At 39.5% G+C, this 23,277-nt stretch overlaps 1 long non-coding RNA gene across 1 annotated transcript in view; it reads left to right on the forward strand.

Annotated features, from left to right (window-relative positions):
* The window catches only part of LOC139803767 (uncharacterized), a 62,224-nt gene extending 40,089 nt beyond the window's left edge, over nucleotides 1–22,135 (forward strand). The window contains exon 3 of the long non-coding RNA XR_011729151.1: nucleotides 22,088–22,135. This is a non-coding gene — a long non-coding RNA (uncharacterized lncRNA). The remainder of the gene's footprint in view (nucleotides 1–22,087) is intronic.
* Nucleotides 22,136–23,277: the final 1,142 nt, after the last annotated feature.

A 23,277-nucleotide genomic window follows, 5' to 3' on the forward strand; every position in this document is an offset into this window, starting at 1 on the left:
AACAAGTGGAGCAATTGGTATGAAAGAATTTTAAACTATGTAGAGTGAGTGATCCTGTCATTGCATGCTACCTCTTGAAATCAGAATGAGAAATTTCTGCCTTAGATGTGGTTCTGCTTGGTCAACAGATATAATAAATAAATCAATGAAGATAATTTTTTCATCGTAGGAGCCTCGCATGGTGACTGCATGAGTACACAGCTACAAATAATTGCCAGTTTGGGGAATCAATATAAAATGCACTCCATCAAGGTATGATTGAGTGGTGGTTGGGATGCCAGTGTAGAAGCAAGAGTATTCAGGGACCTCATCTCTGCCTGGGTTATGGAATATTTTCTTTTATGTACTTTCTCAGTTGTCTGTCTGGGGATAGCAACAAGGATTACCTGTTCAAAGCCCAGACTGCCTGGTGGCTTCATACACCTCTATGTCCTTTCCCAGAAGGCTCTGACAGACAGATGTAGCTCTACTGAGGTTTTTAGTACTAAGGGAATAACCCAGGACAGATCTGAGAATGATTTGTGCAGTTATGTGGTGGGATATTATATACACAAGTGGAACATCTGAGCGCTTGAGTACCAGTTGAAGGGTTTACAAAGCAGGCTGAGTATGGCCAGGTTTGGTGCAATTTCTGTGATTTCATCAAAGCTGAGAGTAATGTGTTGTCAAGACTTGAAGCACACTTCTGTGTATCTTGTGTCTCTAGTACATGTTTTATTTATTCATGGTTTCAATTTCTGATATCCCAGCACAGAATGTGTTCCTTTGCTTATTCCAAAACACAATTATCCTTCTGAGAAGTGCATTCTCAAGAAGCAGCATATTTTGTTTATGGAGCAAGCTTTTTGTTGTTGTTAGGGGAAGTATTCCTGAAAATAGACAATCCAAAGAATTACTCTTTTAGAACTCGTGCCAAAAAAAATATAATAAAAAAAAAATCACTTCATTGAACTTTAGGATTCACAAAGCAGAGCTCTGAATTGAGGTTCTTAACTTTTTGATCCTGCATTGACCCACATTGTATGTGCACAGCAAATATTTAACTTGTGATTAAGGTATGCAAAAAGCTATGAGCACTTTAGTGGATGAACACTGGAGGGGAAAAAAAAAAAAAAAACCAAGGCAAGCAGATCTGTGTGTGCCAGTAGTATTACACAGCACAACTGACCAAACATCTTCCTTTGCCTGTGCTGAACTTTTGTCTCACTGTTTTTACATGAAGTTATGTTCAAAAAGAAAGCAGAAGGGGTAATGGTAGGGGGGCTTTTTTTTTTTTCTTTCCTCCTTTATTTTGGGGTTTTTTTTGGTTTTTTTTTTTTTTTTTTTTGGGGGGGGGGGGGGGGGAGTGTTTCTGTTTTGGTTTTTTTTTCTTTTTTTTTTCCCCTCGTGGTGTGCATGTCAGCAACTTCCATGACTCCCACATATGTCATTTTCTAAAGTTAACAGAGAATTGCACCTAGTATTCTCATGACCAAAGTCTGAAATTTCCACAGAAAGTTAAAACCACTGAGGCATATTTTAGTCTGCTAGTAAAACATATGTTGTCTCATTAAAAAAAAAAAAAAAAAGTAAATAAAACAGAATATTACATGAGAGTCTATCTGTAGAAAGTGCATAATGGCCCTGAAACATATTTGAGCTGAATTATGGTCCTGTACCCTGCTGCCAAAATGGTTTCTAGTACCAAATCCTCTGGCTATTGCCCCAGCTGCCACCAGTTCCCCAGTGACTGAACAACTGGAGAGAACATTCACAGGTTTGAGGAAACTGCTGCTCCTGCAGCAGCACGGGATCACTAAGGGAAGTTTTGTACTTTAAAAAACCCACTGGGTTGTTCCTCTCAGAGTTCCTCCATTGGTCAGGGTCTGATGGAAAAGGTCTGGCACCTGTAAGCTCCATGGAGCCCAAATCCTACACGGAGCTGTGGGACACCGCGGCAAGGGGGTCCCGATAGAGCTGAGAGTCCGTGTTTGAGTGTTTACAGCACTGATGCCGCATCCCTCTGGCTTGATAAGCTCTGAAATCCACCTGTTCCTTCATATCTTTTACAGCTATTATTACCTTGCAAAAGACGGGGACTTGCCCTGCAGTTCTGGAGCTTAGAGTCGGTTACTATGTGGAGCATGTAAAGTCGTCCCAGCAGGGAGCTGGGACTCGTACAAGTCGGGAATATTAATGTTTTCCTCCTACCCTCCTTTTGTTTTGACTTTTATATTATGTTTTTCTCAGTGCTTTTAAATAAAAGCCAAGCCCAACTTCTATTGTTGCTTTTAGAAATTCACGGTCTCTTAAATTTAAAAAGTTATTGTAAAACACTTAGATTTCTGAATAGATTGCCAGAGATTTGAGGTTTGGTTTACATTTATCTTCCTGAGGAATGGCGTTTATCAACTCCTTGTGAGCTGTCATCACCTTATAGGATCTGCTAAATGCACAATGTTCAGGCTGCTGTTTCAGCAGAGTGCTAAAGGCTTGTCCATTGTAATTAACATATTCGTTGAAAACATTTAAACATCAGCATTTGAAACCTTTAATACATTAAACTGCCCTTGCTGGTCAGGAGGGGCTGTCAGGAGGAAGAGGTGCACGAGAAAAGGGGCGAAATAAAAATAAAATAATAAAAAGCAGTTCTGCTTCCTTCAAGGAAATAGGACAGAGGCAGTTTCTTAATTCTTCGCTTGTTTATTTACCATTATTTCCTTGAGGGGTAAAAGCTGCTAGGAATGAATTCTTATTCAAACCTCCCAATCAAACGTGCACTTCATCATCCGCCCTCGGTTGAGTCCGATGTGATAGGAAGAACCCTCAGGACAAAGGAACAGAACAAAAAAAGGCATTTGGAGAATCATTAAACCACAATCGAACCTAATTGCTTCGCATTGGTTGAGAAAACACCCAACATATTTAACTTTACCAGACAGCTGGTATGTGGAACAGGTAACTTTTCTTCAAGAGGCTTGGGTGTTTGTTGTTTTTTATTTTTAATTCATACCTGAAAAGTAATATTTTAAAGCTTCTAGAGAATAATTGCTCTCTCAGAAATGGCAAAATAAATCTGTTGTGAGTGCAGTCCCAAGCTCCTCTAGCTTGGGATTGTGGCTTTCTAATTCTGTTTGGGGACTTTATGTTCAGCTAATAAATAATAGCAGAATGACATTTGGCCTTAAATACGTATTTAGATGAGTCACCTCGAATGAACTAGACTGCTCCTGCTTAGAAGGAAGGAACATTTAAGGAGATGTTTTTACACGTGGCTTAGGCAAAGCTTTCTTCTCTGAACTGTAATTTATTGGTGCAAATTTCAGTAGTCTGAACCTTACTTTATCTGATCTCTGTACATTCCTTGGGGGCTGGGGGGAAAGTGACTATTCGGATTTTTGCATGTACAGGAAAGTGGTCTAAAAGAAAGTGCTATGAAAACAGGGACTGGAGGGGGAAGGAGTGCCTATATGTGGTGTTTTAAATCCTCCTTTTCTAGCAAAAGACACTTATGAAACAGGAGATTTTGATAAAAGGGAGATTGCTCATGCATAGCCACAGACAAACCTTCACTGCCTGATGTAGCTCTCTCCATCACAATGTGTATAGCTGCTGCTGGGGCATTCCATTTGCTTTCAGGACAGGAAAACTAAACTTGTTTCCAGTTTCCATCAGTCTGGCTATCTGTCTAGCTCCGAGGTACTGCTCCAGTTTATTTTAAATGTTATTATACACACAAAGTTATTTGATGGGGTCCAGGTTTGGACTCCAGCTGGCACCATAGGGCACGTTTTTAGAAGTTCATTCTCAGGCCTTTTAGTAATGTTGGCACAGAACAGGTAGACTGAACCTTGCTTGCATAAAGAGACAAATTTATTTTTCATTCTGCATTTATACCTATGAAAAGCAAGAATTATCAGAAAGATGTTTTAGGGATTTTTTTTTTTTCTCTTCTTTTTACAACACTGTACTTAACCAGAAGGGATCACAGCTGAGATATTTTTGTGCTACTTCTGCATTAGCAACAGCCACCATTTCACAGCAATCCTAGTGTTAAAACCAAATGGTGGCACAAAGGGCTCTGCTCATCATTCATTCCCCAGCTGTCTTTTTGCCTTTGCCACCCTCCTTGTTTTCCTTCTCCAATAAAACCTTTCACTTACAGAAATTCAAAAAAAAAAAAAGGGCTTAATGCCCCTGTCCCTGCAACATCAGCCACACAGGTTAATGCACACTTCAATAGTCCAAATCAAAGAAATGGGCCTTCTCTAAAATGGAGCCTTTTAAAAAAAAAAAAGCCTACACATCTATTTATAAGCCATCTAATCTCAAAAATCCTTATTACCTATCGTGTTACTTTAAATCATGGACATGAAGGAAAAGGAGTCTTGGCATTCAATTATCCTTCTTCCTTTAACAAGGTGTGTATAATAAATGAGCAGTTCTTAATTGACTTCAATGCAATTTGACACCACTGGAGTAGGAGGAAGGGAGAGGCAGAAAGAAAGAAGACATGCAGCTTAAAGGTGTTAGACAACAGTTATTTATAACATGACTCATTATTTTATTATATGAAATTTATCGGTATTTAAATAAACAATAGTTGCTGTAAAAATATTTACAAGCAATGTTTTGTAAGTAATTATGTTTTACAGGGTTTTGTGTTGTCACAGATAATATTGTGTCATTGGTTAGAAGGCAAAATTCTCAAGATTTTAACAGTCATTGCTAAAGAAGTGAGCTTAAAAATGTAATTTCCTATTTGATAGATTTCTTTCTTTAAATTAGAATTTAAAAAAACAGATAATGCAATAATAAAATCCCTGCTCATAAATATTTTATCTGGGCAATGAATGATGCAGAAACATATTGAACATGCATCTCTGAATTTAGATGAATTCAGTTATTTTCTGAGAGATGTTTACAATATCCTGGGCAGTCTTCAGAAGAATCGTTTGTCAATAAAGTCACGCTGAATCAGATGATGACATTTTTGGGTGGCATTTTTAATGTTCACATAAACCTTCAGGCTGTGGTTTTACAGTAGCCTTAACATGGCATAAATCTACTCTGTGTCTCTGTTCATCCTCAGCCAGATCACTTCTGGGGTCTGGCATCCCTGCAGGCAGAGGCAAGGAAGGGCAGGGAGAGAGGTGGTGCCACCATTCCCAGTGGCAGAGCAATCCCTGGATGGCTTCCCTGGGAGCAGCACCCCACACATCTCCTAAGTTCTCAGCCTCTCAGCTTCCCACTGTGTTTTGCCGAGGCCACATCAGGTTTTTTTTCTCTCCTTGCAGCAGAGTTTGGTAGAGTTGAGATCCAGTGGCTCTGGCATGGAAGGACAGACACCGGGACTGAGAAACTGCTTGAAAACCACATTTAGTTTTAGAATGCAAAGTGTTGCTTTGGACAAAAAACCTGCCAGTGTTGTGTTCAGGAGACAAGGCAGACAGACAGGGTAAGAGAGCACAGTGTGCCCAGCAAGTGCTGCCTTGTCCCCCACACCACGAAGCACCCCAGGGCCCTTTCCTAAGGAGCAGGACACAAGCAGCACTCATACAGCTAAAGCTTCCTGTGCTCCACTCCAGCGATTTATCTGTTAAACCATGCTACTTCCCACTAGCTGTGACAAGCAGTGTGTGAGGGGGGGGTGTGCATGTGTGTGTCTGTGTTTCAGTTAAAGCTGTTCTGTGTTTTGATATAGTAAGCATTGAGCCAAAAAACTCCTGGGAAGAGGTGGTTTGCCTGCATTGATCTGGTTTTTAAAATGATTTTGCTAAACGCTGTTACCATAGATATTTTTGAAAGTGGTGTCACTTGCAGTTAGAACAGACAGTTTCACCATTCTCCTCCACCCTCAACTGATTTTCTAGTATTGCAGCTTCAAAGATCTTTCAGCCTCTGCCCTCAGCAGAGCTGGGACAGGAGCCAGAGAGCAGTAATTCTTATCAAAAGATCACTTTAAAACTTTAACCACAGGAGTAAGGTGTTACAGATTCTTAGATCTCATGAAGAATGTACTTCCATTCCCTAACTTGAGCAAAACCAGGCTTGTCACTGCTCAGGAAAAATGAAATGCCACAAGAGTAGAGCAGCAATGCTCGCAGGACGCATAATAGGCTCTGTCAGCTCTTTCAATCATTTAGGTATGATTTGCATCAACATTTACAGCTGCTGACTATTTACAGTTACACAGCTATTATGTCTTCCATCAGCTGCTGAATGAACAGGTGTTCACCATTGTACAGGCTGGAAAAGAGAATGATAGATGTAAACCAACAGCCCTCCGATAGGAAAGCTGTTCCCTTAAGAAGCAGGAGAGTGCTGAAGATAGATGTAAATTTAGCTATGTTGCCTGACAACCTCCAATTTTAATACTGATTTTTTTTATTAGTTGGTAGGGCAGGGAAAGGGCTGGAAGGAAAGGAAAGAAACTCAAAATTGTGGGCAAATGTGCTGCTCTGGTCCTGGCTGAAGCTGTTACTTGCTGTCCTCTTACCATCCAGCCATATGTGTGGTCACTCCCAAGTACTCTTTGCTTATGTAGGGTGACTCTGGTATACTGGGGCTAGGAAATAGCTGTATATTCAGCTGGCCTTGTGCCTGCTGTCTTTTGAAGACCACCAAAGTGCTCTGTTGAGCATGGACATGACATCAGGCAACCCCACCAAGTTCTCTCTCTGCTATTGCTTTGGCAGGACAAGTAGGAGAGACCAGGAGGTTTGGCCTGAATATATTGTTCTTTTAAAGCTCACTGTTGTCCCTTCATTTTGTGTGTATTGTCCCAATCATACATCCTGTGTTATCCCTCAGAAGAGTGCAGGGCTGGTAGGCTGCAATGGAGAGAATGTGTAAGGACTGGCTGTAGCTTCCTAGTTAATAATTTTATTAATAATGAAATATTTAGTATTAATTCATGCAGTCATGGATCAGGAGGTTTTGAGCTAGACACTGAAAAATCCTAAAAGAGAAAGACAAGTCCTTTCCCCCACAAACCCTGTTTGCCAGCACTATGGTATTGTATGCCAGAACTAAAAGTCATGTGGGTTTGCCTACATGGGCAATTTTTCTAGTTTACTGAATTACTATTACACAACTGTATTTAGCTGACTGACTACTTTCCAAAATGAAGTGTCATCAATGAAGTTGTATTTGTATTAATGTAACTAGGACAGTTTAAATTCACCACTTGATCTGTAACAAACATGTCAGACTTGATTTGTTTTCAGAAGAGCTAACAAAAACAATATAAGGGCACAGTTAACATTTTTTGGGGAAATTTATGTAATAAAAATCTATTTTGATGGTTACAAAGCCCAAAGTCTTTGGTATAACCAAAGATTATATTATAACTGGATTTAGTTCAGAAGAGAGTTTGAATCCATTTTTGTGTCAGTCCTGTGGTAAAAGTGTAACCTGTTTTATCAACTCTCTCCCTCCAAAGACAGCCGTTGAGCCATTCCTACTTCCTGAAGCACTTTAAACACATGCTTGACTTTAAGCACATGGTTCACTGGGTTCTATTAAAAAAAAAAAAAAAAAAATTGGTATACTCTTCCCATTTTGGTTCCCAGTGCAAGCACTGATGACAACCTAATGATATTAAAGAGAATGTTCTCAGCTTTAGGTTCAGTTCTTTGTGGAGATCCTATATAGCCTTTTTGTAACTGGAAAGTTATAATCTTGAGAGTTTGTCTGTGGTGCCAGATTTTCAGGGGGCTGAACAACTGCAGACCAGAAAGCAGGAAAAAAATTAAACAATTATTTAATGAATAGTTGTGATCCTATTTTGGTTTTATGCCTTTCAGAGCAGGTCTAAATTAAAATGCTTACAGTTTTACACTGGCATGCCTAGACTAAAATAGCCTCCACCTTCTTGTGCTGTTAAATGAAGTTCGGGGTTTTGTTTTTTGTTTGTTTGGTTTTTTGTTTGTTTGGGTTTTTTGTGTGTGGCGTTGGTTTTTTTTGTTTTTTTGTTTTTTTTTTTGTTGTTGGGATTTTTTGTTCTTTGTTTTTGGGTGGGGTTTTTTGTGTTTTTGTTTTTTTTATGTTGGTTTTTGTTGTTGTTTTGTGGTTTCGTTTGTTTGGTTGGTTTGGGTTTTTTTTCTTTTCTATTAGCCAGGAGTGGCCTCCCATCTGAAGCACGGTTTCCTGGATTATTTTGCAAGAGCTCGAGAGTGTCACTGCCTCTCCCATGAATCCCATGTCCTGGGCCCCACCTTCATCGGATCCCCCGCTGCGGCGCAGGGAATGAGGGAGGGGGGGGGAGCATCGCCAGGAAGGGGGAGGGCAGGGGCTTGTTTTTAACAGCTGCCTAAAGACGAAACCAAAACACGAGAGTGTCTGCCATCAGACAGGCAGACTTGGCAGATTTCTGCTTTCTCTGTCCCTGACCTTTCGCAGTGGTTTGTTTTTTGTTTTTTGTTTTTTTTAAACTCAGCAGCTTTTACTGCTATCTCTGGTTGCTCTTAGGTACATGCACGTGATGGGTTACTGGTGACATCCTCTCGGGTTGTTGGCTCTTCCCCTTGCTGTTATCTCCAGGTGATGGGAAGCACTTGTGGCAGGCTGAGGGGCACTGAACCCCACGGGAGAATCGGGGGGGACCCTCCGGAACGGGCTTGATCGCTGCTGTGCTGAGTTTGAGCACCCTTCACACTCACTTTTGTTTTAATTTTGTCCCAGATTGACTTCAGTGGAGTCACACCCAAGATCCACTGACATACTCGAGTGCTGAGTCAGGGCTGGTGTACCAGCTTTCTGACTGACCGAGTGAGTTTCAGTTGTGCAAATTAGGAAACAAACCAAAAAAACTCCAGTTGAATAGAAGTTAACCTTCCAAGTTTTCACCCACGGGGTGAAGAGTTTGTTTTTAATACAAAAACTATGAGGCAACAAAATAATTTGAATAAAACGTCTTAGTGCAAAAATATGAATTCAGATATGAGACTCCAATCAATGATGTATCTGAAGTGTCTTAATTTCTTAATGCAAAAATATATGACTAGAATTAATTTCATGCATGTGATGGAATACAGTGCACGTTAGCACTGCTTCTTTCTCTTGTGCTTGTGGTACCACTATTTTCATGTAATTGTGCTGCAGTAACAAAAGACACATTTTCAACCATAGGTCTAAGGCCTAAGAGGAAATGAGGAGCTTTTCCAGCACTGGGTTTTTGTTACTGTGTAATATCCTCAGTTTCTTTGGGCTGTTATCTGAGTTTAAAGAATTGGTGGATATCATTATTATACATTGTATTTTGGGGTGAACATGTTCTTAGTGTAAACAGCTTGCTTTACAGTTAAACTTACAATTAATTTAGCCATCCTATAGACTTGCTACCTTTTTTTTTCTGAAAGCAAACAGTGAGTGTGTCAGAGCATTCTATTGAAATATGATGTTGAAGGCCTCAGTTGTTTGTATTCAGGAAAATTAATAGCAGCTAGCAATCAGTATAGCTAAGAAACTGAGTTATTTTATTTCCTTTTGATAACATCCTGTTAGACAACTTTTATCTCCTGCCTGCACTGGTCTTTGGTTGTTCCACAGAGCAGTCATACTTAGGTAAATATGTAGTACACATAAGCTCAGGTCTTTACAGCCATTTTGTTTACATATTCTTCTCAACCAAGAACAGTCACCAGGTCTGTTTACCCATGGTCTGCAGTCTATGGCATTCTTCTTCCCTGTGCCTCTACACTTTGTAGCATTGTTCAGCTTGTTTCTGAAGGTAAAGATTTCACAGACAGTGCATCAGGGTGTGAGTAAGGCATGTGTCAGGCTCGGTTACTCATATACTTAGGTTACTCAGCATCATCAATGAAAAGGGCAGGCTGCAGAAGCTGTGCTCTGTGGGGTTCTCTGTCACTGGAAAGAACACACACCATATCATTTGTCTTGTAGGTACTATTTTCTTAACTGGCTACTAAGGAAAACACACCCCAGTAACTATTGTAGTATTTAGAACCCTGGAATCTCTAAACAGTGGTGCCTCTGGGACAGGACCTCATGAGGTCCTGATTCATCACTGGGATTCCTGAATACTACCCAGCATAAATGATATAACACATTGCTTCTACTATTTTCTTTTCACAGGAATTTTCCAGGCTGGTTGGATGTGATAGCTCATATTGCTTAATGTATTGTTCTTTGATCCCTTTTTGGTGATGAAAGTTTTTAAAAAATCATTTTCTTGATATCTGAAGCAGCCCACGCATCTAAATTCTCGATCACAATCTACAATAAGAATACTGGATTAGTAGTTATTGTAAGCATTTGTAAGGAATTTGAGGCACCTGGTTTGAATACATTTCACACAGGGTTAAAAATTAAGTTCGGCCTAATTTTCATCATCCTAGTAATACAGTCATAAATATGGAACTTGATAACTGTGGGAATCTCTTTGGTGTAAAATTGTCAATCTGTGCTCTTGAAATGAATGAGATTTGTATTGAAGCCAAAAGATTCTGGATTTCCCCAGAATTTCCCAGATAATGGAATAGTAAAAATAAAAAAAATTGCATTCAAAAATTAATTCATATGAGTCACTGATAGTGTGTGAGTTTGGCAATTTAGACCCCCAATTCACCACTCTCTAAATGCATACATCCTACACTCCCACTACTGTTCTGCCACACTTGGGCAAAATAAAAATACAAATATTATTTTAAATTGATGTGTTCTACTGGCTGCTGCCATCATTGTTGCTCATTTCTCTTGGATCTGGATACTCTGAGCACAATTTCCTCTGCAGTTGTATCTTCAGATCAAAACATCATCAGTAGTTTTAAGATACTTCAACTGGCAAAACCCCAGCTTGCTCCCTGGGATGGCAGTGCATGTTTCCTTCCATCAAATAGATGATTTTCTGTTGAATGTTAAGAATTCCGTCAGTTCACCGTGATGCAAGACATTAATTACAGGAGTTTTTGCTATGTTAAGCAGTAGATTTTACCTACAGGAATGAATCTGCTACCTAGGCTGAGAACTTAGTGACAGAAATTGGCATGTTCCAATTTACTTCAGTGGAAGCAGAGTTTCTCTTACAATTTTCATCTCAGAACTGATCTGGTCTGGGAGGGGAAAGGTTTCTTGCTAATTATTCTTGCCTGATTTCCTTCCATCCTCTTATGCAAGAAAAAAAAAATCCCTAATGAGGATTCAGTTTGCTTCTAGGATCAATCACTCCACTGATTTGTTTCTTTGCCTTTTCTTAGGTATGGCTACAAATTGAGAATCTAGCTCTTCAAAGATTCTGCTTCTAATTTGAGAAATTTTTTCCCCCCTGTAATGTTTCCTATGCTACTTTCCCTTTTTCTGTTTGTCTATTAATGCTACCCACAGTTCTAGCTCAATTTTACTATGACATGCAACTTCCTTTTTCTGCTTATCAGCACTTCCTGCAAGTTAAAGAGTTTCTGCTGTCTGTAAAACTGCACTGTATTTTAAATACTCCACGAAAGAAGTAAAAGGAAATAAAATCCATGACTGTATTGTCCATCTTGATAATGTTATTCAACCCTTGGCCTTGTCGTAAAATATATTTTATATAAATTATTTTATATCATTGAATGTATTTACACATACGTATTTATCTGGGTTTTAGACCCCTGGAGTTGCAGCCACTGAGCCCAGACACACTGTATTAAGCACGCTGCTGATCTGAAAGGTCGTGATCTAATTTCTTAGCTTTGCAACAAGGCACAAGAGGAAAATGCGACCAAGAATTAGTCAGTACAAAGTACTGGGTTTGAATAAACTGATGTTACCCAGGGCTCTCAACGTTGATGAACAGCAGATCAGTTTTGCACAGGATCGTTTCTTCCCGACAGGGAGGAAAGATTAAAAAATGAAAAACCCTAGGAAGAGTCAGGAGTGCTAATATTGTTCCTTTAATGGGTTAACTACAGTATGTGAAAACAGAAAGCACTTCTTTAAAACGGTTAATTCAGTCAAGCCTTATTCAATAGATAAAAGCGTTTTCAGGACAGGTGCCAGCCCATCAGCCCCTTTTCAGCGGTGCTGAGTGTTTCAAAGGTTAAGTCACTTGCAAATGTATTCTTTCAATAGGTGAGAAATCACTGACAAGAGTAGGTGGTCACTGGGCTCTTGCTAAATGCCACAAAGGGTAGTTAATACCAACTTACATTCCCAGTGTGAAATTTAATGTCGTTTATTTATTAACTATTTCTGACTTTATAATTTACACCCCACCCCCCTCCGGCCCCTCAGGTTGTTTACAAAGTTGGTTCAGGAACAGTTTCGGAGCTCACGTTTCTTTGTTCGAGTCCAATCCTTCAGATAAATGAAATCTCCCCGTGTGGGGATGGAAATGCTGTTTTCTGAAAAGCTGTATAACTGGCCGGGCTTGTTTAAAGCTAAGAGAGTTTAAATCTATTGACTTTACTGCTTTGCTTTGCTGTTTAGTTGTACTTGAGTGACTTCATTAAAAAGGAGGGCAGTTACTTAATCATACAATCCAAACCACTGGTGTCATTTGCAGTTTCCTGTTCTATTCTTACTCAGTGAGCTTTAAACTTCTTGAGAGTTCGTCTGAACAAAAATCTTCTCCTTAGGCTGCAAGATTTCCTTCCTATCATTTTCTTAGGAGGCTATGATGGAAAACGAGGCTTCATGGTTTCCTGTAAATGCATTTCTAGTTCGGGTAACACCACTTTGGAATTCTACCCCCTTGCACGGGCGAGCGGTGCCATGCTTCGTGAGGGTCAGATTGTGTCTCAGCACACCCTTGGCAGGAGCCGATTACCTTTGTTAGTATTTGTAATACAGTAACACCAAGAGGCCCACTGTGAATCCCTCATAAAAGCAGGCATTGTGTACACAGCCTTCCCGAGGAGTTCAGCCTCCCAGCGTAGGAGACAATTAGCGACTAAAACAAGGGGAAGCGCAACACGACAGCGAGAGCATTAGATGTGTGTTTCTGCAGCCTGCTGGAACAGATGCTGGTGCCTCCCAGTAGAGATGGCATTTATGGAGGACCTTCAGGACAGTAGTGTAGTATCTTTGCTGTTTGTTTTTTTGTTTTTTTTTTTTTTAATATGGGAAGTCCCCTTCATACATTAATATTTATGCAGTGATAAAGTACCAAGTGGTGCCGTTACACAGGCATGGCCACAGAGCCAGATATCAGGGGGTTGGTATCTGACATTTAACTTTTCTACACATACATGCAAAGCTGTGACTCTGCCTTTCAGGCACAAGCATCAGTGCAAACCCTCATTTAAGAGATTTATTTTCTAAAGAGAACCAATGAACTTGAAGTTTGTATCCATTTGGGTTATATACTCTTATATATACTTATATATACTCTTACTTGTCCTGCCAGCAAACCTCCAGGCCTGATTCTGATTCCTGCTCTGTAATACACTCCAGACTTCTCCCCATCCAACAGCAACCCATCTTTTTGTGTATGTCTTTTTGCTTGCTTAACTCAGCAGAGCCACCAGGATTGGGCTGTCAGCAGGTATGTGCTGATTAGTTGCCTGACAATTAAATAACTGTGGAATTTTACTTGCCTTTCCTGTGATTTGGGTGCTCTCTCCACTCTGCAAAGTCACCCATTTGCATAAAACCCAGAGGATTAATCATTACTGCTATGAATTAATCAATAAATTAATTAAACAATTTCAGCAGCTTTTCCCCAAATGGTCTAGAGGTTCCGAAGTTGTCAGGGGAAGCAAGGTGCTGAACAGTTTGGTTTCATGAGCCCTCTTCCTTAGGTGGAGCAATTCAATGCTCAAGCATTAGGGAATCTGCAGAGTTTACTACTCAGAGGTATTTTGAGAGAGAAAAGTTTAATACTATGTAAAGAATGCTTTGAGAGTAGAAAAAAGTGAGCCTATAGTTTTCTAAGTAATGACATATAAGAGTCTCTAATTTTACAAATATGTGTAGGGTTATATAATAATATGTTTAAATACACACATTTATGGAAACAAATGGGCAACAGTGATGAAAAAAATGTAATTCTCAATCGACTGAGTTTGTAACAAAGCATACCACCTATGTGCTCTGATGTGGTGTCCCTCAGCCAGCCCTGAATACCTGCATAGCAGCAGCATTATTAAAAATGTTGTACAAGTGTTTTCTATGTGCTGCTTTATTTTTAGGAAATAGCTGATGGCTCTATAAGTAATCACTTTTTGAATTTTCTCTAGTATTCGTTTGTGTTGCCTTTCTTTTAAGCCTGATTTAATGATTTAAAGTTACATGCAGTTATCTCAGACTGTTTCACACACTTTTAGGGTAGCCTGGCAACCTAATGATGCTCACATCCTATGAAGATAATATTATCTTCATGTAATACTGCAGAAAAAAGTTCAGGATGTACATAAGATTATGGTGTGAGAGTCCAGGATGGCCTCATTTTTCTATAATTCTGTGAGCTTGAAAAAAATATCAGCAAATACTTTTCCCTGCGAGTTTGAAAATATAATTTCTTGTGTTGTAGGTGTTTAAGTGTTACTGAGAATGCCTGTAAATAGAAGGAGGAGGAGGGAGGGGGTATCTGTTTGTAAGATGAGAAAAGGAACCACTGCCTATTGTTTGACCTGAACAGCTCCCTGATTGACTGGGAGAAGGAGAATCTCCATGGGAACAGATGAATGTCTGGTTTTCATGTGGTGAAATCCCCAATCGAGCTCACAGTGGCTTCACTAACATGGCACTCGAAATTGCTTGTTTGCATGCTGTTTCTTACCTTTCTCTAAATTAAATAAGAATACTTCTTCCAAAGTTACTACTACCCCAAATATAAAAAAGGAATGAAAATGAAGGACAAAGCACAACAAAAATAAACGGGTGTTGGTATTTTAAAAATGCGTTTGGGTTTTTAAGTAAAGGAGGCAAAATAATTACATGAGATTAAGCATTTAGTATGGAACAGTCTTTTCAATGTGCTCCTTTTTACAGATTTGGGTGATACCAAAGGTATTAACGTGCCTCCTCACAACAGAAGAATGCTGTTAGTTTGGGGGAATTTGGAGAACTTCTGAATCTATTGTGTCTACGGGGTTTGCTACAGGCATTTACTTCTGTCTGTTTTCCTTCCTAACAGGAGGGAAATGTCAGTTGACTTCAGTATTGCTGAATCTAAAAATAATTTTAAAGAAGAGAGATTAGAGGTAACAAGAGAACCTCAGTTAATGTAACAATAAAAAAAAATCACAGTCCAGGTTGGATGAAGGAGTGATTCCTAAATATTAAAGCCCCAGTGGTCTTATCTGGACCAGCTGCTTATAATGTCTGTGAGGAATGTGGCACATCAAGTGTGTGAACACTGCAGCTATTGTATCCTAACAGGCTGATTGAACCCTGGATAATTGGCATGTAACCTTCTCTATTAATAGTGCAGACAGATATGTGAATTAGCTGAATGCCTCAGACATATGCCATGCATTAACCAAAAGGGCTTACAATTCTCATAACAACTTGGCTAACTATTACACCAGTAATTATTCTTTAGAACTTGATAATATTAGAGCAAAATCAATAAATAATTTGTAGTTTCTGGACAGATTATGAATAATCAGTTGCACTGTAAGGTAATCACCAAAGGCTGGGTTGTAAGGAAGATTCAGGACTGATAAGTGAGGCACTTTGATGTTTTTAAAGGGGTCAGAGTGTGATTCTGTCTTTGTTTAGCTCTTGTAACTTGAAGGAATCGATAGGCATGTGAAACATTTAGAATAATTTCAGAATTGCATTTATTTCTGTTGTACAGGAGATGTATAGTCAGGATCCTTGCATTGTCTTTGGAAAGACAATTGATTATTTTCCTTTGTGTAGTGGAGAGGGGTAAGTTGGACTTTTTTTCTTTTTTTTTTTTTTTTTTTTTTTTGTTACATTGTCTTACTCTTCTGAACTTCTCATCCTTCCATTTCACTTGTTTGTCTCAGATGAACTGGCAAAAAAACACCTTTTACTTTTTAATTAAGCTTTTTTTTTTAATAGATAAGACTATATGATTCAACTCTGAGTGATCTTGAAAGAATGCAGCATTACAACACTTTAAAAGCAGAGAAATACCAACTACAAGCAGAGAATATTTAAATCTGGGAGTCCCTAGAGCTGCATAACCTGTCTGGGAGTGTGTGTTTGGTGTAGCAAGCTGCAGCAAACAATATTCCAACAAAGCTATGGGGCTTTTTTTCTTATTTAAGGACCTTTTGCAAAGGACTTATCCTTAAAAAAATTAAAAAAACCTTTTTACAAATTAGTGGGAAATAATATGATGTTTTAGGACATAAAATCGAGTTTATATATTACAACACTTAGGACAACTGTGCAGTTGTTTTGCCTAAAGAAATGGAGATGCATGCAGTCTCTTTTGCAAGTGCTTTAGTAATTTAAATGCTACTCTTAGTAATTGCCATGTCAAGTTGGAATCAAATAAACACAGACATAAAAAGTATTTTAAACAGCTACAAATGCTACATAAATAGAGTCTCTTTCATTTCTGAAGCAGTTTTATTTACATTTGCCATATCCCACAGCGGCTGAGTTGAAAACAAGGTATTTAAACGATGTTATAGGATTAGAGTCATAACTCAAAGAGCACCCCAATAAAAAACAAGCACCTAATCTCTTTTTTTTTTTTTTTTCAATAATCTGTCTTTGTGCAGATTAAACTTGCCTTTGTCCAACTGTCTCCTGCACGTGAGCTTCCCATCATCAGCTTACAGAGCCTGTAACACTTTCTTTCACCTGCTGCACCTTGTTTTTTAATTACCTGGCTCCTCTTCTAGGATCCTTCCAGTCTCTCTTCTTTATGGGCTTTTCAGCCACAGTACAGAAACTAAACGACCAAGGCTTACCTTTCATATTTAAGATGAAGTTTTTCCTTTTGTGTCCCAAGCTATTAACCCCCTGCATAATCTCAGCTACTGCCAGCATTGGAGAAAGCCCCCAGCTCATGGATATGCCCAGTAATGTGATTTGCACCAAGCAGCTGCAAATGGTTGTAGTATGCATCATGTCTAGACAAACTGAAATCACATCACTGGTCTGAACTGTGGTGGTTTGGTTTTGCCTGCACCAGTTCAACAGTATTTGGTGTAAAAGTGTGTAAAAACGGTGTAAAAGTAACTAGGCAGTAGAGTTATAAAAAGCTGAGGAGCCAGCATGGGGGAGGGCTGAAATACGCTCATTTGTGTGCATGAATTTTGCAGCTCATGTTGCTTCCCATCTTCCATATGGAAAGATAAAAAGAAAGCTCTAACAAGCAGTGATGTTGAGCAGACAGCCACCAGAGTGAGACCTGAACCAGAATCCCAGAGCTCAGCTCCTGGTTTTGTGAAGAATCAGATCTCAGTCTCTCAGCCCTTACTCCAAGGGCCACAGAGCTGTGCCCTGCCCAGCCTGGGGAGCCTTGGCTTGGAAGTGCCTGCTTTACAAGGAGCTAATTCCCTATCAGCAACAGGACATCAGCAAATCAGCACAGTGGAAGTTGTGCTGCCTTTGCAGTTTCCCCTTGGAGCTCTCTCGGGACACATTAGAACAAAGAGAAAGCAGCAGCCCAAAATATTGCACCCTTTACTCTAAAAAGTGGAGGTCATGCCCAGTTTCTGAAGGTGACTTTACAGGGATTGAATCTCTGCCAGATATGGTAGCTGTAGCTACCCTTGATGCATAATTCCAATTCACTGGATTGCCATCCAGTTCAAGAGGCATTTTATTCTGATTTGTTGGGAAGTCAGAACCAGTTTGGTATGGTCCTTTGAAAGCTCTTGTGACCATAGTAATAATTTGTATGAAGATTTTTTTCTCTATACCCTGGCAGATTTTGGGGGAGTGTAAGTCTAAGAAGACTTTAAATTGTGCTTGCTTGAACTCAGATAGGGTTTTCTTTGTTTGTTTTATAACTATTTATATTTTCATCTGTTTAACCTAGTCATCTATAAAATGTATATAAACTTGTTTTATGCGAAACAACTATTGAAATGTACATTCATTTCTGTCCTGTCTAGATTAGGTACATTTTAACTGTCTCTGTGTGCACAAAATATATAGTTATATGAGCTTGGATTTATGTCTTTCTCTTCAAAGATGCAGCAAGACACATACCCTGCTTCAGAAGTTCTCTGGCTGTATCTATTTGTCAGGCTTCATGTTTTCCTCCATGGCAGACATGCCATAGTCACCAGTCAGGAAAAGACCAGTAGAAACTGGCAGATAGATGACCTTAACTGGGATCAATACAAAAAGCTTCAGGAGCTTATGAAATAAAATACTTTGAAGTAAAATGCAGAATTGGATTTCAGGAGCCATCATTACTGTTTGTCAGTCTGGGGAGGGAAGAGAAAGAACTGTGTTCTGTATTTAAATTGTTCACATAGGAACAGTACTTCGATGACCTGAGTTCAGAGCAAGCTTTAAAGATCACACTGCCCATGAGCAAACTACTTCAAATTCCCCCTGCTTAAGCAAAAAAAAAAAAAAGTCTAAGTAGTAAGCTGGTTGGTTTTGTGTGTCACTGATGACTGTCAGTGTCAGAAGCATACATAGAACTGAGAATTCTTATATTTGGTAGCTTTAGCTTCCAGGAGATTTAGGGCTGTAATTCATAGCTGCGTTGGGGTTTAAGCAGGACAGGCTGGGTTCAAGCAAAACCTATCTGTGGTGATCCATCTCCCACACCAGGGCCAGCTGTGTGGGCATGGATCTGCACTGGTGCTGCTTCCTCTGTGATTGTGGGTGGAAAATAACTATGTGGGTCAGGTTTCTCTAGATGAGAACTTGAGTTAAAACCTGTCTGTACCATTGTTCAGTCCTATGGATAATTACTTCCACATTGCAGCTCAGTTTTGGCTGCCCCATTGTTGCCATTCTGAGATGATCAGATTTATTTGGGCTATTTTCACTTGATTATTAAATCAAAGTGTATATTGTCACTTAGGATTTGGAATGACTGATAAGTTCTGACTTCTGAGATAAGAAGCCCTTAGTTCTAAGATGAGGGAAGATTTGGTGGTTTTCACCTGTAGTTGGCATCTGGGAAGGCTGGGTTCTTCAGGCTGGGTTAACTTGATGGGACTCAACAGTTTGCAGTTTTTGGAACTTTGTTGGCTGATGGCTGAGGAAGCTTTTGACTGAGAGTTTTGCAAAGCACACAGCTGCTCGATCAAGTTTTTGGCATTTATCCGGCAAAGTAGGAAAATATGTTTCTGGTTTGGTCCTTAATGCCCACCCACCATCACATTTTTCTCTCCTGCTCCTGAGAAGGATTAGGTGAGTAGAGCAGGAATCTGTCTTTGATTTAGAGTCCTTAGGCACAGTTTTCTTCCTCTGTAAAGTACTGAGCAACAATTTTCAGCTTTTCCTAATCCTGGGAACACCTGACCTTGGGGGGAAAGAAGGTCAAACCTGGTAAAGTTAAACTTTGGATAGATCTCCTTTTTTATTTTATTTTTTCTTTTACCTTTGGTTTGCACTCATGGGGAAGGTTTGCTTTGTTTCATTTGGCTTTGTGAACTGCCACCTTCTTGATGTTTTAAAGAGCAGAAATTGTGCCTGGCCCAAGAAAAATGGAGCTGATGCTACTGAAATACTGATATTGCCTGCTTGGGTAATGCAGATGATTTATCTCAGGTGGAAGGAGTTATTAATGCAGATTGGACTTTTGCATCTAATCCAGATGCTTAATACTGGCCAGTGCAATGCAGAGTAAATGTTTCAGTTTGATAATGACATAGAAAAATACCAAAGTCTTGCACAACCTGTGGATCTATTTCAGTTCAGCTAAAAAGATGGTGAGATGCTGGTGACAAAATGCTTGCACCACACGTGGGAACTTTGTGAACTACCCAGAGAGTGGAGCAGAATTTCTGCCCCGGATGATGTTCTGTGCAATGGGAAGGTACCACTTGCAGAATAACAGATGACTTTGTGGCTAGGGCTCCTTCTCAGAGCAGCAAGCTCTGAGTCTCTGATTTGGATTTCTCTGGGATGGAACATTACTTGGAAGCAGGCAGGGGGCTGGACCCACATGTCAAGTCAGTATTAGGACAGATGTGGAGTGGTAGCATCCAGTTAGCTTAGTGGACAGGAGCTATTTCATATCCAATTTCCTCCTAAAAATGAGGAACCACAACTATGAGAGGTAATCAAGACTCTGTCTTTTGCAATTCAGTATCAGAATCAGAAGGGATACCAGGAGTTCTCACAATCAGATTCTTGGAGTAGAAATCCCAGTGTTTATGGAGATTAAGAAAGGTATTGATTTGTCACAGGCCATAAGGTTTCCTGTGTGCCTGACTTTTTCTTTAATTCCCCTGGGTTTGACAACATTGACTTAATCTATCTAAGGCCCTATGATGAAGGATAAAACATCACCATCTGCTAATGCAAACATTTAAAACTTACAAAAAACCCACCAGCCTTATATGGTGAGAATAAAATTTCCACGTACCTATCTAACATGGTGAAAGGAAAAATAATTCAGAGTTCTTTTAAGGTACATATATACAGGACTAGCTGAGGAAGGAAATCAATGAATAGAGAGTATCTCCTTGATTACAAATAGAATTCTGTTTATGATGAAATGATACAACTTCGGAGGCAGCAGGGTCTCATGTATTTAAAATATGTGATTTGGTTAGGATGTCTTTGTCAGCAAGTGCTGTTGAAGTCTGTATTCCACATACAGTCACACAGACAGACACACAAGAGCTGTACTCACCTTTCCTTACAGACATGATGAATCACAGAGCACTTTGTGTCTTCCTCCAAGGGGAGGATGGATTTTGTAGAATGACAAAGCTGTGAATCAGTAGACAGCTTGGTTTCATCAGAGATAAGATTCTGGACCCTTAGACTTATTATTTGGTCTGGTGCATCTTGAAAATGGACTCCTCTGATGTATTTTGTGTAACAGCTGCCACCACATTTCCTACACAGCCCAATAACATGATGGTACTGACACATTCAATATATATTGCTGAAATAATTTAAGAATATGCTCCCACACCTGAAGTTAATATATGGAAATACATGCATCTTCCACAGCTTTTCCATGCTTTAGTTCATGCCCACCTTAAACAGTAGCTGGGGATGTCTCTGCCCTGTTTCAGACTGGACACACTCAAGCATGGCAGTGAGCAGTAATGTTCCATCAGAGGTGCCCCAGCTGGAGCTGATGCTGGTGAGGGACCTGCACTCTGTGTCCCCTGCCTTCTTTGGAGAGGGGGGAACCTTGTACAGGCACAAACAGCTGGAGGCAGTGACTTCTGAAGCTGCTCCAGCTCTTTCTGCCCTGACATCAGCCCCCAGCCTCTGTCTGCATTGCAGCTGAATGATTGCAGGCTATGGTGACATATCTAACCCTCACTTAAATGAGCTGATTTAGGTTACTGGTAACTATAAAGCTCTGAAACATGGATTTCAAGTGCTTGTATGGTCTGAGCTTGAAGAAGTGCTGCACTTTGTTACCTGCTATCTTGATTTCACATTGTGTTGCATAGCCTAGAATATGCAGTAAGTAAAGTGCAATTTAATAATACACTTAAGCCAACCCTATGGATAACTGGCATGGAAAAGAATAGTCTGCTAGAGTGGCCTAGCAGCTACATCAGACTTCATACTTAACCATTTCATTTAAAGGGCCCCAATTTTGTAAACCCTGCATAATTTACACTTTCTAAAGCTTACTTTTACAAATGTGCAAACATAGCTGTGTTGCTAGACTGTAATACTTCTGAAACTCCTATTTCTGGCTTTCAGGGTCCAGCTGATTTAGATCCTGTTTAGAAATGTGTTTTGCATGTAGCCCATGAGGAGCAAGTAGGAAGTGTTTACACTGATAACCATGATTAACATTGTAGTCTTTGCTGTGAATAAGTATGTGTGAAGGTTGAACCATGCTGAGTTTATTAGGCATGTTAGTGAAAGAGCACAGTCACTGTTAAACCTCTTTGAGGCTCTTGTTTTTAATAAAATAAAATGGTTTTGCTGAAGGAAGACATATTGCAGCATATTCCTTTTAGGTCTCTAGTGTAATGATTATTCAATTTCTTCAGCATCTCTCAGTCTACAGAGGGCACAGCTTCAAAGTCATTGAGGCCAACAGGAATTTTTCTTTTGATTTCAGTGAATGTGGATCAGGTATTTGGAAAGCTGCACCTGAGATCCTGGGAAAGGGTAATGTATCCAAATTAGAGGTTTATTAATATAATGTAGACATAAAGCCAGATTTAAGCACTTCACTAGCAGAAACCTGTGGTGTAACTGCAGGAATTCCTGATACCTTTGCTTCCTGCACCTTTTAAACACATGATGAAGCAGGAGGGAAATCGTTCACAATAATTAACTGGTTAAAATCGGAGTGAAGGAATCTAATATCACCAGGGTTCAGCAGTTATTGAAGAGTGCTTAGATCCCATGCTGATTCTATGTAAAGAAATTAATTTCAGCTGCAGAAAATACCCATCCTCTAATTCAGTATGTACTGGGTGCTCCTGCTCTAGATGGATGGTTAGCAAAATTGGGGGATATTCTCAGGGCACAGTTGGATGTTAGGTGTGCTTCAGGGAGGAAATTTACTTTAAAAGGTAATTTGGGTGAACTGGGTTACAACACAATCTTATAGATATTTTAATCTATATAAATTAGAGTGGTGAAGTGTCTGCTCATTTCAAGGAAGGGGAGAGGGTGTGGGAAAGTGGTAGGAATGTCCTGAAGAAAACATACTACATAACCCTCTATATCAAATATACTGACATGAAAGTAAACCTTTAACGTGGGCAAGTTTGTTGCTTTTCTTTTTGTTTTATTTGGACTGAAAGAGAATTTCAACATAATGTTACATAATATTATATAAAATAAAGATTAACATACTATAATGTAAGAACATTGGCAACCCTTCTCATTGGCAAGCCCTTGTCCTTTGAAGTAAAAATAATTTTATTGGTGATTCAGTATCTACAAAGCTGAAAAGCTGGTAACAGGCAGGTATCTGAAAAGAAGAAAACTAGAAGTGAGCACATGTAAGCTTTGAGTAGATCTTAAAGTCCTTGCAAAAGAGGAAAAAATATTATTAAAATGGAATTCATAAAGTCAAACAATAAAAATATATTTAATATTCTTAATGGATTGTCAGCTGGTATAATTCAGTCCTCTGTGGGCTGTGAGAGAGCAGCATTACCAGATGAGTGTGTTTCTCACACAGTATATAAAGGGTGCTTTACACAAATGTTTTTTTAATCAGTCCATTTTTAAACAATGTAAGCTGACAGCAGTCCTTTAATATGCATGGCCAAGGCTTTCTGAATTGTTACTAGA

Source organism: Heliangelus exortis, chromosome 16, assembly GCF_036169615.1.
Source record: "Heliangelus exortis chromosome 16, bHelExo1.hap1, whole genome shotgun sequence".
In the NCBI taxonomy this organism is placed as follows: domain Eukaryota; kingdom Metazoa; phylum Chordata; class Aves; order Apodiformes; family Trochilidae; genus Heliangelus; species Heliangelus exortis.